Source organism: Zootoca vivipara, chromosome 17, assembly GCF_963506605.1.
Source record: "Zootoca vivipara chromosome 17, rZooViv1.1, whole genome shotgun sequence".
Taxonomy (NCBI): domain Eukaryota; kingdom Metazoa; phylum Chordata; class Lepidosauria; order Squamata; family Lacertidae; genus Zootoca; species Zootoca vivipara.
In genome coordinates this window covers 10462738-10477143 of record NC_083292.1, presented here as the reverse complement: position 1 = coordinate 10477143, position 14406 = coordinate 10462738, and the positions used below count along the sequence as shown (strand labels likewise).

At 44.6% G+C, this 14406-nt stretch overlaps 1 protein-coding gene across 12 annotated transcripts in view; it reads right to left on the bottom strand.

The window, feature by feature from the left end:
• Positions 1-14406, bottom strand: part of FBRSL1 (fibrosin like 1) — an 808905-nt gene that overhangs the window by 507379 nt on the left and 287120 nt on the right. Inside the window, exon 1 of one of the 12 annotated variants that reach the window (XM_060269615.1) lies at positions 7875-12456. The exons of the other annotated variants lie outside the window; for them this stretch is intronic. The gene's annotated coding sequence lies outside the window, so the exon portion shown is untranslated. Of the gene's footprint in view, positions 1-7874; positions 12457-14406 lie in introns of those variants that run through there. 12 annotated transcript variants of the gene reach the window in all.

Genomic DNA, 14406 nt, shown 5'->3' with positions numbered 1-14406 from the left:
TAACAAAAATAAAATAATGTCGAATCTAACTTTCTTAGAATATCTATATTCTACTTGGAGAAAGTGACTGGACAAATATATATTTCCTTTCTGAGCAATTAAGACACATCTCAGACTATTATGAGTGTTCGCCCTCTGGAGCCTCTCCCAGAGGCTGCAGTGCACATCTAGAAATATACTGCTTGTCAGATCCTATTACTTAATTAAGATTTGGGCTTTGTTACTATCGCCTTGCCCATCAGAAGGTTCAGAATCTGTAAATATGTTCCCCATTTATAAAGTAAACACAGGATTTAGTGGTTTTTATTAAGGTCAGCCAGGGGGGGAAAGCAAACATGACGGGGCTGCCTTATATGAATCAGACCATTGGGTCCATTTAGCTCTATATTGTCTGCACTGATTGGCAGTGGCTCTCCAAAGATTTCAGGCAGGGATCTATTCAAGCTCTGCCTGGACATGCAGAGGGTTAAATCTGGCGCTTTCTTCATGCAAAGCAGATGCTCTGTTATTGAGCTATGAACAACAACAACAACAACAACAACAACAACAACCCAAACAGTCCACAAGGCTATATACATCTTTAAAGTGCATTCAAAATACCGGTACGTACATTTCCCCCCTTAAATAACTGGGCACTGTAGTTTGTTAAGGTTTGCTGGGAATTATAACTCTGTAAAGGGTAAACTACAGTGCCCAGAATTATTTGAGGGGGGGGGGAAGGTGCTTTGAATGCGCCTTAAGGTATAATGTGCACACAGCTTTTGCATTCACAGCAGCAGGACCAAAACCATTTTGGGGAGGTTATTAATGAAGTTTACTACAAAGAGAAGGAGAAGGAGAAATTTTCAGCAAAACAATGTTCATATGAGGGCCAGCAATAGTATAGACTCTCATCAAGAATAACCTGACACTCACCCTGAAATGTCTTCAAATTAAGCTTTGGAGTCACCTGATCTTCTAGATAAGAATGACAAAAAGCTCAAAGAATGCAGTGTTCCCTCAGCTCCTGCTGGGGAAGCCTTCACCCAGTTTAAGAAAACTTCAGTTCAGTTGTCCCCCCACTAAGTGGCACCAATGCACCACGAACCACAGTGAGCAGGGGGGGGGGAGAGACTCATGATGGGCATTCCGTCTCATTTTGCCTCTTTTGCGCCTAGCTGGCTGTCAGTGAACGAGAACAGACATAACATAAGTTAAACGCTTTCTGACAGAGGCTGTGTTCTTCAGCAAGTGAGAAAAGCAGCCAGAATTAGCAACTATGTCCCATACTTTCTTTTTTGGCAATTGTAGACTGAAGAGGTTTTCACCCATTTTTCACCCAGCACCCTAGTAGCTCTTGAATGGCACCAGCCACCATTCTGAAATTGCTTAACAATGGAAGGAGCTGAAAAATATTTACATGTACATGATTAATGCAATTTTGCGCCACTGCCCAACGAGAGGGAGGGATGTTATTCCAGAACAACCCTTTGATTATATCCCACTCACACAGACAAGGGAACAGTAGCTTTTCCTTTGAACCCACTTATTTTAAAGATGTGGGGTGCACTTTTTATAGTTAGAACTTTGTTTGGAGGAGGAGTAATGATTATGAGGATGAAAAATATCCTGTTATACATGATCCAACCACATATCCATAAGGGCAGGTACTGTCTACTTCAGAGGTCGTTGGGCTCCCAAGTTCCATCAGATTCCTTAGGGAAGGAAGTGAAAATAAAACTGCTGAGAACACGATGCCATTGTACAAACGAGGCATTCACTTCCTTCCCTAATGTACAAACGAGTTTGTACAATCTGGAGTTTGACCACGCTTGGGAGTTTTGAGAACCCCACCTCCAAAAGGACATTGTAGAGTCGGAAAAGATTCAGAAACAAGCAACCAAAATGATCGAGGAGATGGAGCAACTCCCCTATGAGGAAAGATTGCAGCATTTGGTGGCATCTTGAAAGTTGGCATCTTCCAGTCAGTGTAGATAGGTTCAAAAAAAAAAAAAGAGAGAGAAGAGACGAAAAGGACCCCTGGACTGTTAAGTCCAGTCCAAAGCAACTATGAGGTTGTGGCTCTCATCTCGCTTTTAGGCCGAGGGAGCTGGTGTTTGTTCACAGACTGCTTTCTGGGTCAGGTGGCCAGCATGACTAAACCACTTCTGGCACAACGGAACGCCATGATGGAAACCAGACCACACGGAAACGCTGTTTACCTTCCCGCTGTAGCAGTATCTATTTATCTACTTGCACTTTGATGTGCTTTCGAACTGCTGGGTTGGCAGGAGCTGGGGCAGAGCAACGGGGAGCTCCGTCACGGGGCTGACCTTCTGATCGGCAAGCCCAAGAGGCTCAGTGGTTTAGACCACAGCGCCACCCGTATCCCATTCACTTTAATGTGTTTATCTGAATCCAGGATTCCACACACACACACACACACCCGGTCAAGACCCTACCTGGATCAGAGTTCAGGATGGGCAACTGCATGAGAGGACTGGGGTAAGGGGCTGTGCACACATTTTTGCCAACCTCTCCATGTGTTTCTAGTGCTTAGAAGGATGCATTCCCAATCCCCAAGGGGTCCCCTGCTTGGGTGGCAGGATCCACAACCCCAGGCAGTCTGTTAGATCTTCATCTTTCTTTATTACTTCACCTCTTAATCCCTCTCCCTCCTTTTGGCACTTGATCCAGAGCCTGATTATTTTGTTGTTTGCAGTCAGCTGAAGTAATTAAACCTAACCCTCCTCCTGTGGGAGTCCCGCAGAAGGTTAGTGATCCACAGGCAAGGCATGCTGTTATTTATAGCTGATTAAGCCCCATTCATCTCCATTTAAATGTTCCAGGAGATGGGAGAGATCCCAATACACATCTGTGCTTGATTAGAAACACCAGCTGTGTGTGGTAGCCTAGTCCCCATTGTGGAAAGGGAGGCGAGAGAGAAGCAGTGCTCCTTGGCATATCTAAACAAACCAACATGGCTTTAGCCATAGTTTACATTGCTAAGAGCCAAGCCTTTGTTATGGAGCTGATACCACAAGAAACCCAAGCTGGCGTGCGGATGTGGGGGGAGGTATTATACAAGGCTTCTCCATCTGTACGATGCTTCGGGTCCAGCCTATGTGGTTTTCACTGGAAACAAAAAAAGGGGGGCAGGAATTTAACACTGTTGAAGAGGACATTTTTTAACAATGGCTTAACTCAGTAAAGCAAAGCAGCAGTACAATCAGAGGAGGAGCCACTATCTACTCCCCTGGAACCTGCATGCTCACAAGCTCCTGCTAAACCATGGTTTAGCTTAGCGTGATGTGTGAACCAGGCCAAGGTGTTTAGTTGTACATTCGCATAAACCTGTGTTTTCTTCTCCCACCAGCAAGCAAGACAATTTGGCCTTGGATCTGAAGCCTGCCAAATGTTGGGCTGTGCTGTTCGTGTCAAACTTTAATCAAGATTAGGAACATCTGAGTGAGGCATAGTAGCTCTCTACAGACAAGCAGGGAAGGAAATAAAAGTGTGTCTGAGAAACATTCTCTATCATTTTGTAGAGTTTTCTTTTTGCCTTTGGCAAACATTCCTTCCTTAACATCTGCAAAGCCCTTGACGATCCTTGCATTAAGGTGCTATTTAAGTGCAAGGCCTTTGATGGCTGCGATTATTTAGAAGGCTGGAGGGTTCAACAAAACCTATTAAAAAGCCTCTTGCAGGCATGAGTCAAATGGGTTTCTACGCAAAGCCTTCTTCCACAGTAAAAATGCAAACGGAATCATGTAAATGCTTCTAGCACAGTAATACTCAGGAAGAAACAGTCATATCTACTGGGTGGGCTGAGCACAATGAACACTTCACCTGGAAGTAAGTCTACTGAGTTCAAAGGGACTTACTTTTGAGTAGATATCCATTGGATCGCACTATAAGTTAGCTGCAGCTGCCCAAGCCTGCAGTCTAAGGATGGGGGGAAATTATAGGATTCCAACTCTCATCAGCTCCAACTAGCATGGGCAAGGTTAAGCAATGGTGGGGGTTGTAGCTGGGGGGGGGGGTAGCATGTTAGCAACCTGGAAGTACAGCGTGGGAGTGTCAGGATCTTTGTGGAAGTGTCATCCATAGCTTAGGGGTAGAGCAACTCCCCTGCATGCAAAAGCTCCAATTTCCACCTCCTCCTGATAAGGCTAGGAGAGACCACCCTCAACCACCCAAAACCTAGAACGACTGCTGTCAGCGCAGACAATACTGAGCTAGGTGGACCAATGGTCTTACTCAATATAAGGCAGCTTCCTACATATCTTCACTTTTTCATGGTGCATTTCAGAGGTAATACACTGCACCCTGATCTAGAAGACTAGAGCTCCCTGCTATGAATTCTGTTTTTGTTTTTTGTTTTTAATTTATTAAATTAGTATACTGCCCTTCATCCGTATATCTCAGGGCTGTTCATAGCAAAAAAAATGCAAAATATGTAATAAAAAGAACAAGAACAAAACAAACGACTACTGCCCCTCTAGATCAGTGTTTCCCAACCTTGTGCCTCCAGCTGTTTTCGTACTACAATTCCCATCATTCCTGACCACTGGTCTTGCTAGCTAGGGATGATGGGAGTAGTAGTCCCAAAACATCTGGAGGCACAAGGTTGGGAAACACTGCTCTAGATGACTCAATTTCAACTCTGTAAAATTTCAACTCTGTAAAATCCCAACCTTAGTCTTGTATCTCTAGGCACAAAGACAAAAATAGCCAAATTCTATGACTGTTAAAAAAATTATTGAAGATTCAGTCATTTTAATGACTGCTCTGTACTGTTTTTAATGGCTATGTTTTTTTTTGTTGCTATATTTTGTGAGGGCAGTATATGAATGCTTTAATAAACAAAATAAAAATTATAAATAAAAACCAGCTTGAAAAATACAAGGAAAATTTCACAATGCAAAATATAGTTAAACAGCCAAACAAATCATTATTACAACTGAAAATCAACTAGAAAATACAGAGTTGTATGCAAGTTAGTTATGTTAGCTGTGTCCATTAATTTCGATTGCCCTGCTTTGAGTAGGACTAGCATTTGATCAACACATAAATTCCATATTTTAAAACATCATTACTGACAGTTCTGTCCCAGAGCCCTGCGCAGACAGCACCACTGGGGCTATGCGGAGGGGAATAACCTTCACTGGCTACCACACATTCCAATCAGCAAAAGCAAAGCCTTGAACCCGGGGACAATGGTGCCGTACAACCAACGCTTCCCACACTGCGTTCCATATGCTCCACCTATCATGACAATGGCCATTTTTGCTAGTTATCAGCAGCACAGAGTCAAAACCGATTCTAATCACGTCATTTTAAATTTACTTGGAAGAGTTTTGCTGTTTCTTCCACCTCCCCTCAGTGCAAAATGCCAAAAAGTGTTTCGTGATGCACAGTGAGCTGCTATTCCTGCTCTTGGCTACTCTAAGTTTTCTTCCCCCCTCCCTCTCTTTGCTGTTTCTAAGTTCAAGCTACAGCATAGAGACTGAGGAAAGTGGTCAGTGCCCTTACATCCCTCTGAGCTTCATCTCTGTGGAGTTTGAAAATGAAACTGGACTTTTGCCGTCCTGGCCATTTTCAGTACCACTATGTGATTGGCAGCTATTTTGAAATATATATTTTGCTTGCCCAACCTCAGGACAAGAGTTTCCTTTGCCAAGCAGAAATCTGCAAGTAACTCAGTGGTTTGGTTCACACATAACACTACACCATAGTTCAGTTAACCATGGCTTCACAGTTAAACTATGGTTTATAAGCCATGGTTAAAAAATGCTCAGTCTATGTTTTTTTGTTGGTTTATAAACCTTGGTCAATGTTGATTGTAACTTAGTGTTATGTGTGAACCCAGACCTCCTCCGTAACAGTGGTTAAAGAAGCTATCTGAGGCGGAAAGCTCAGCTAGACCAGCATTTGGTGATGCAGTGCAGAGTGCTGGGTTTGAGTCTCTCTGATTGGCTGCAGGTACAGCTAGTCAAGGGAGCATAGCTGCCAAGTTTTCCCTTTTCTCGCGAGGAAGCCTATTCAGCATAAGGGAAAATCCCTTTAAAAAAGGGATAACTTGGCAGCTATGCAAGGGAGTGGGTAGCGCTGTGGTCTAAACCACTGAGCCTCCTGGGCTTGCTAATTGGAAGGTCAGCAGTTTGAATCCCCACAACAGAGTTGCTCTGTCCCAGCTCCTGCCAACCTAGCAGTTCAAAAGCACACCAGTGCAAGTACATAAATAGGTACCACTGTAGCGGGAAGGTAACGGCATTTCTGTGCGCTCTGGCACTCATCACGGTGTCCTGTTGCACCAGAAGCGGTTTATTCATTCTGGCCTCATGGCCTGGAAAGCTGTCTGCAGACAAACGTTGACTCCCTCAGCCTGAAGTGAAATGAGTGCCACACCCCAAAGTCAAGTTTGATTGGACTTAACCGTCCAGGGATCCTTTACCTTTTTACCTACAGCTAGCCAGCGGGAGGGTGGACTCAGCACTTTGGGTGGGAGGGAGGGGGGAAGCAGTAGAGAGAGTTAAAAAGAAGAGAGTTGAGAGTTGGGGAATTTTGGTATTCAGCTGGTTATAGCTCCCATGTGTTAATATCCACTCTGAGGAAAATATTGGTAGCCAGAGAAGGAAGTCTCTGATCTCAGTTTGAAAGACTGTGTCTAGTATCTTATTCGGAGTAATCAGACTATATAGAACAACTGGGAAGCTGAATTTCAGCAAGGAGGGGCCAGAGCTTCTAGAGAAAGAAGAATCTCAAACCAGTTAGGGTTGTGGAGATCCCCTGGGCCTGTTATACTGCTAAAGGAGCCTCAGCAGTGATATTTAAAGAAGGTTGGGAAGCTGACAGAAAGTACCACCTTGTTTAAGAACCCAAGTATTAAAACTTACACTGTATACAATTAAGCTTAATGAACTGAAGTGAAATAACCCAAAAGAAGCTGTGTGTTTACCACCTCGATTAAAAGCCTGTAACATCTACTGAATTTATTATCTATAAGTTAGCTGTTTCTTGAAAGAATTATATCTCCTCTTTCGTTTGACCAATTTTTGGTTCTGTAAAATAAATCCCTTTTTTTAAATTTAACTTCCCTAAGTCTCCAGAATTTTTTCTTCATTAAAAACAACAACAAAGTAGTAGTAAAGAGGGGGTTTGCTGCATTGTCACAGCCCAAAGATTTGCTCAAATGAATATTACAGAGCTATTTAAAAAACAAACAAACTCAGGACAGGAATGATACTCCGTTCCCCCTATTCTATTCTATTCTATTCTCTTTTCCTTGCCTGACAAAAGAGCATAATTAGGCATTGACCCAAATGATATGAGCTGAGCAGCAAACTTTGTCCAGTTGTTGCCTCCATTTCTGATTCAGGATCTCAGAGTTGAGAGAGACCCCCCCCCCAAAAAAAACCCCACCAAACTGCAACACTAACAAACAACTCCCTACCTCATTGCAAATGTCAAGGGATCCTGACCAAACCATAACACTCTCACTTTCCACCTTGCAAGTGAATTTTTCTGAAGCAGGGAACCCTGACTTAGAATATATGGATTCAAGCAATGGAGATTTATTTGTTGATTACACAAACAACCGACTTCTGATGCCAAAACATGGACCTGGAGCAGCCATGGCATCGCTATAGTTAACAACTTATTCTAATTCTTTATAGTCACTACTATATGCTGTACACAGGCAAGTCAAACCATGTAAGCAATAAAGAAAAGGAGTAGAATCAACTTTGTATTAAATCCCACACTATCAACATCTGCTTCAACAAAGATAATTTCCCCCTCCCCTAAAAAAAAATAAAATCATGCAAACGGAGGAGGGCATTCAGAGGATTTATAAAAACACATTTTGAAGAGGTCGATTTAAACTCACTTACGGGAAGGGAGCGAAAAGTATTCCACGAGGGAGAGAAACAGAAAGATTCAGGCAAGGTCCAAAACGATTCCACTCCCAGGAAGCGGAAACACTTTTCAACTGGTTGCTGTAATCGGCAGAACCTTATCAAGAGCTTTATCTTTTTTCAGCGCTTATCTAAACCAAACAATCAGTAGAACAGCAGCTGATAAGGCTTCCCGACAAGGTAATTTCAGCAATTAAAACTCTACCAGGCCACAACTGAGACCAAGTGCACATTGTTTCCATTTTCAGCCTGTGAAGTCTCTTCTCCTCAAGCTGTTGATTTCTTTCCTCTGCTAGAACTCTTTTGCTTTTAAGAGAATCCCCAGCCATTATTCAAAGGACATCAACAGGTGCCCTGTGTTCACTACCATGTTTTTTGCTTCACCAGAGCCAGGTGCTATAACCTAAGAAGGCAGGACAATACTCAAGAGTCACTTTGAGCGGCCTTTGAGCTTTATTTCAGGGATGGGGAACCTCAAGCCCTGAATGTGGCCTTTGGGATTATCGTCTAGCGACACACCCATCACTAGCCACACCTGCTCACAGTCCTGCTTAACATTTTTGCCTAGCTAGAATGTTTCATGAGCTCTGGTGATGGTTCTTGTTTCCTGGATGGAGGAGGACAGAGAGAGGGGTTGGTGAGTGTGTCAAAAAGAACCATGCTGCACAAAGGCAAGTGTGGGGCTGGTGGGTGTGGTTTGGAGCAAATGGCCTCACAAGTCCAATTTGGCCCATGAGCTAGAGCAGGCATGCATCCCCAAACTGTGGCCCTCCAGATGTTTTGGCCTACAACTCCCATGATCCCTAGCTAACAGGACCAATGGTCGGGGAAGATGGGAATTGTAGTCCAAAACATCTGAGGGCTGAAGTTTGGGGATGCCTGAGCTAGAGGTTCGCCACCACTGATGATAGACTTTTCTCTCCCTGGTCCATGCTTACTCTAAGTGAATCACTTCCTCTAAGTCAGGGGTCGGCAACCTGCCACAAGCGGCCCATGGGGGTCATTGAAACGGCCCATGAGCTGCCCCCGAACCGAGCCGCCTGCTCGATGAGTCCCTTGCGCACTATGTTAAATCAGCACAGCGCTGAGTGGGGACTCGCTTTTGTGGCCCAGGAAATCACAGCCCACGGAGCGATCTCCACGGGAGTGAACTGACCCAGGTGATGTAAACCTTGCCAATCCCTGCTCTAAGTACACCACCACAAACACAACAGCCTTATCAAAGGGGCACAGGGACAGCGCATTTGGTGTGCTGTCTGCCAGCCTCTGCCCGAGACCTTAAAGCAGGTTTGGAGGAATCATGTACAATTAGACAGTATATGCTTTACAGGAAGACACAGAATACAGAATTTTGCATTGTTGCGAGTAAAGATGCGTGATGTGTGTGAAGTGACATGCTTTCTAAAAGAAAGCGCGGCCTCAAATTCTTTCACATCAAAAAAAACCACACAAAAAAACCAGGCACATCTTTCTCACGGCTGAATGGCCATAACTCAGCAGCCCCTAGACACAGCAAGTGTGAACCTGACTTTGAAATTTAGAAGCCATGGAATTCTAGATTTTATAGGCTATCAACCAAGTCTTGTTTTGTTTCATTTCATTTAGGGGATGGAAGGGGGGAGATGGAGAGAAAGATAAATCCCAAATAGACAAAAGCAGCAGAAAAGCAATCACTCTGGCTGGTGAGTGTTGTGGGATTTTCCTACAACTTTTTTTTTTTCAATCAAAATTTAATGAATCAAGAAACAGAAACAGATGTGGAAAACTGTTTCCCTTAATAAATCATGATGCATGCACTTGGCATGTGAAATGCAAACTAATCTGTTTAAATTACAAGAGTTAATGTGCTTATAAAAAATAATAGGATGTCTTCATGGTTTTAATCACAAAAATGTATCTTGAATTTCAGGAAAGATTACCCAGCTCAAGTATCAGATTTTACAGCTGAACACTCGTCATAGTAAGTTCCATAAACATCCACTAAGCAAATCTATTTTTCCTTATAACTCAAAGCGTATAATTTACCTTTCAACCAATCTTGAATTACAGGTTATATTATGAATTTCACCACCTCATGGGATACAGAGGTACATCTTTTGCTTCTTTTTAATAACTATGGGTTCTCTTATTTCTTTTGAGTCAATACTCATTAAAACAAAAACTCCATTTAGGCAACTTTACAACTACAAATCCCACAATTCACTGCAATGATGAAAAACCACATGAACGAAAACCAAATGACTACAAAAACCTATGATACAACGTGACTGTGAGTGAAATATACACATGTAACAGTAAAAATTACCTATAATGGAAGCAAGGTAAAGGTAAAGGGACCCCTGACCATTAGGTCCAGTTGTGACCGACTCTGGGGTTGCGGCGCTCATCTCGCATTATAGGCCGAGGGAGCCGGCGTACAGCTTCCAGGTCATGTGACCAGCATGACTAAGCCGCTTCTGGCGAATCAGAGCAGCACATGGAAACATCATTTACCTTCCCGCTGTAGCGGTACCTATTTATCTACTTGCACTTTGACGTGCTTTCGAACTGCTAGGTTGGCAGGAGCTGGGACCGAGCAAGGGGAGCTCACCCCGTCACGGGGATTCGAACTGCCGACCTTCTGATTGGCAAGCCCTAGGCTCTGTGGTTTAACCCACAGCGTCACCCACATCCCTTCATGGAAACAAGGTACCCACTGTTAACACAAACAGTTTGGTTTTATGGAGCTTTGTTTGTTTATTTGTGATGCTATGAGCAAAGGAAATGGACTCACTGATAGTACTCCTCAAAAGCTTTTAAACACCCTTGGTTTCTTTAGCTTTACTTTACTATGTTGCTTGCTAATGCTGCAGTCTAGTACTCTATTCTGTTATAATATACCCTGTCAAGTACTACTCTACTGATGTATCCCCAAATGTTCAGTAGGAGTGCCAATGAGTTAATGTGAGTCGGAGCAGGATTCACTTTCCAAATGCATGGAAAGGGCCTTGGCCACTGGCTCCTTCCCCTATGTGCCAGAGCACCTCAGACTGGCAAAATGCACACCAAGGGAAAATAGCTCTTAAATGTCTACTTCTGCTACCACTAGAGGAACACAGGAAAAATCCAGAATATAGGCAATTGCTGTTCAGAGCACCCAATCTACGTGCCATAAACTGTCACTGTGAACATTTATGGTAGGCCATAAACACATATTTATCGTAGGGCAATTGCACCCTGTAGCCCAACCTATGGAGCAATGCTACTTATTGTGTCAAAAGCTTAGCAGGGAGCCTAGAAAAACACACATAACGCCTTTTGCTACCACTGCCTTGTTACCAATTGCGGTTTGCCTGCTTTCAATTAAAAGCAGTGTTTCAGGGAGCCCAAAGATCATGTCATGTCATTATCATGATCATGCCATTATTAGTTTAAAGCAGATTTCTCCAACCTGGTGCCCTCCAGATATTTTGAACTGGAGCTCCCGTCAGCCCAACTGTGTTGGCTGGGGCTGATGGGAGTTGCAATCTAAAATACGTGGAGGGCACCAGGTTGGGGAAAGCTGCTTCAAAAGTTTCCCCAATGAAAGTTATACAGTAATGCTTTTGAAGCTGCTCTTCTGGGTCTGGGTGTTTTCATACCTGCTGTGTCCTTGTGACAGTGGGGGTGTAATACCCACCTCACTCTGGGGCACCCCCACCTTAGTGGTGTGAATGATATTCTGGGGCTGTCAATGCTACATCCCCCCCACAGTAAGTGGAGCCTGATCTATTAGAGCCATCAACTTCAATCTGCTCTCAGTCAGCCCTCACTGGCTTACATGCAACCAGTTCAGGGGGTAGTGCTGCCTGCCTGCTTCCGCTTCCTTAGTCTCTTGAATAAATCAACAGGGAAGATGATGGGATCAAAGTTGGTTCTGCCTCTCATTGACTCTGGCACCATCGATTGTCAGACTCTCTGCCTTCTGCTCCCCCAGTTTCAATGAGTACCAGCCACCGCTGAGTAAGACTGATGGGATCCCCAAGTGATGCGATGATTTATGGAAATATATCTGACGGATGGATGAGAAGAATTCAGATTTCTTATTTTCTCTCTCTGTTCAGCCAAATGCAGGAGGCGGCACCCTTGCTTTTCCAAGTCGTCCAGCTGTGCTGATTGTTGGCTCGCCCCTAAATCGTCATGTTCCTAGAAGACATCTAGGGGAGTGATGCTCAGGCACAGATGAGAAGTGGGAGGAGGTTGTCATGCGGGTCACAAGTCTGTCTGAAGCCCAGACTTTCAGGGAGAGCACCTCATTTGAATGTAGAAGGCCCCAGGTTAAATCAAGAGCACCTCCAGTTGTGGCTGGAAGAGGCTCAAACTACATAATGCCGACATTCCTGGATCAGGGATGAGGAACATTTTTCAGCCTGAGGGCCGCAATCCCTGCCGGGCAGACTTCCAAGGGGTACGGGCAGAGGTGGGCCAGCCCCAGAAGCAAAAGTGGGAGGAGCAACAAATGCAAATGTTACCTTGGTACAGTAAACTAGTTCCACACATGCTTACAAATAGGGTTGCCAGACTCAATAGAGGACAGGACTTCTGTGCCTTTAATTGCCCTGCTCTCTTTTGAGTCTGGAAACCTTAAAGAGAAACCAGCAGACCCTTTGCTTGGAAATTAAACAAAGGGTCCGCTGGTTTCTCTTTAAGGTTTCCAGACTCAAAAGAGAGCAGGGCAATTAAAGGCACAGAAGTCCTGTCCTCTATTGAGTCTGGCAACCCTACTTACAAATCCCTCTATCTTCCATCGAGGAGAATAGAGGCGTTTTTAGCATTCAAGGGCACATTCCAACCAGGCAAAAAACACTGGAGCAAGCCTGCAGAGTCTCAAAAACCAGGTGTGTGTGTGGGGAGGGGAGCATTTGGCCTAAGGTTCCCCACCACTGTCCTGGAGGAGGGAAGAGGATCTTGGAGCCTTTCTGATTAGCAGCAGGGAATGCTGAGCAGATGCTTGCCTGTTACTATGAAGGCTGGTGATTTTGGGAAGTATGTAAGTGAAGTAATGGATACCAATTGCACAACATCGCACTGCTGTGGCTTCCTTCTCTGTAATGCCTAGGCAGAAGCTGGATTTCAGGGGCAAAGGGCTTCATGTTGCTCACAGAGTACACTTAAAGCTGCTAAAGCCCCTTCCTCTGCGCTTCCTGACTTCTGCAGAAAAGAGAAGGTGCACACACAGAAGGGCGGGGGGAGGGCGGAAATAGTATATCTAGAGATGCCAGATCAAATGCTTGCAGCATTTATTGGCTGATGGCAGGAAAGTGTTTAAAGCAGTCCAGATGGATCATAGGGGAAGGGCCGTAGCTCATGGTAAAAAAATTGGTTTGCATGCAGAGTGTTTCAGGTTCAACCCCAGGTGTCTCCAGGCAGGGCTTGGAAACACTACCTCTCTGAAACCTGCAGCTGCTGCCAATCAGTGTAGACAATTCTGAACTAGGTGAACCAATGATCTGACTTCATACAAGGCAGCTTCCTACATTCCTCTGCTATCCAACAAGTACTTAAGCCATTACCTACAAAGCAAAGCAATGAATACCCCTTCTGGCTTGATAGCCTCTCTGCTTTTCGACTGACTGCAGGGTCACATAGCAATGCCCAACCACCAAGCCTATCCCAAATAAAGGTTTATTGGCAAATTGGCACAGATTCACTCTGGCTCAAGATTTCACCTCTGCCAGACTAAGAACCAGGAGGGGAACTTGCAGCATATGGCTTAGTGCGCATTTTCCTTTTAAACCCAAACATTTTTGCATGTGTCATCTTTATGCACACAGGTTAACAATGTTTGCTGCTGTTATCGGGGCAGGGTTAAATTTAGCTTGAGTAAAAGGAATTGTAGTGCTGTGAAGTCATAAACACAAACCTCCCATGAAAATGAAGCAATAAAAACCTGGCCTTTATTGACACAAAGGAAACATGGCATGCTAAAAACTCTCTCTCTGTGTGTGTGTGTTGTGTATTGCTCTAAGTTTTGATAAACTGAAGCAAATTGATTTTTTTCCTTCTTATTTCTTACCTACCGTGTTTCCCCTTTTTTAATACGTAGTCAAAAAGTAAGGCATGGCAGGGTTTTTAATCATTTGAGAAATGTAAGACATACCCCGAAAATAAGCCATACTTGTGCGACGTGCGGAGCAAGACCACCGAGCGCCCCAGCCAGCTAGCGGGACCCAGCACGGTGACCGCAACAGGAGGAGGAAGCCTGCCGGGTTGGGTCAGTGCCCGGAAGCGGCGGCGGCTGCTGCAGTGCCAATAAAGCATGCAGCAGTGCCGCATGGAGCACTGAGGGCACAAGCCAGCAGGACCCAGCTCCTGCAATGCCGGCCGTGGCAGGAGGAGGAAGCCTGCCAGGTCGCGTTGGCGTTCAGAAGCGGCAGCGGCTACAGCGCTGACAAAGCGCGAAGCAGCGCCGCACTCTCTGTATGTGCATGTCCGTCCCTTTCTCTGTGCGCGTGCGCGTCTCTCTCTCTCTCTCCCCGTGCGTCTTTCT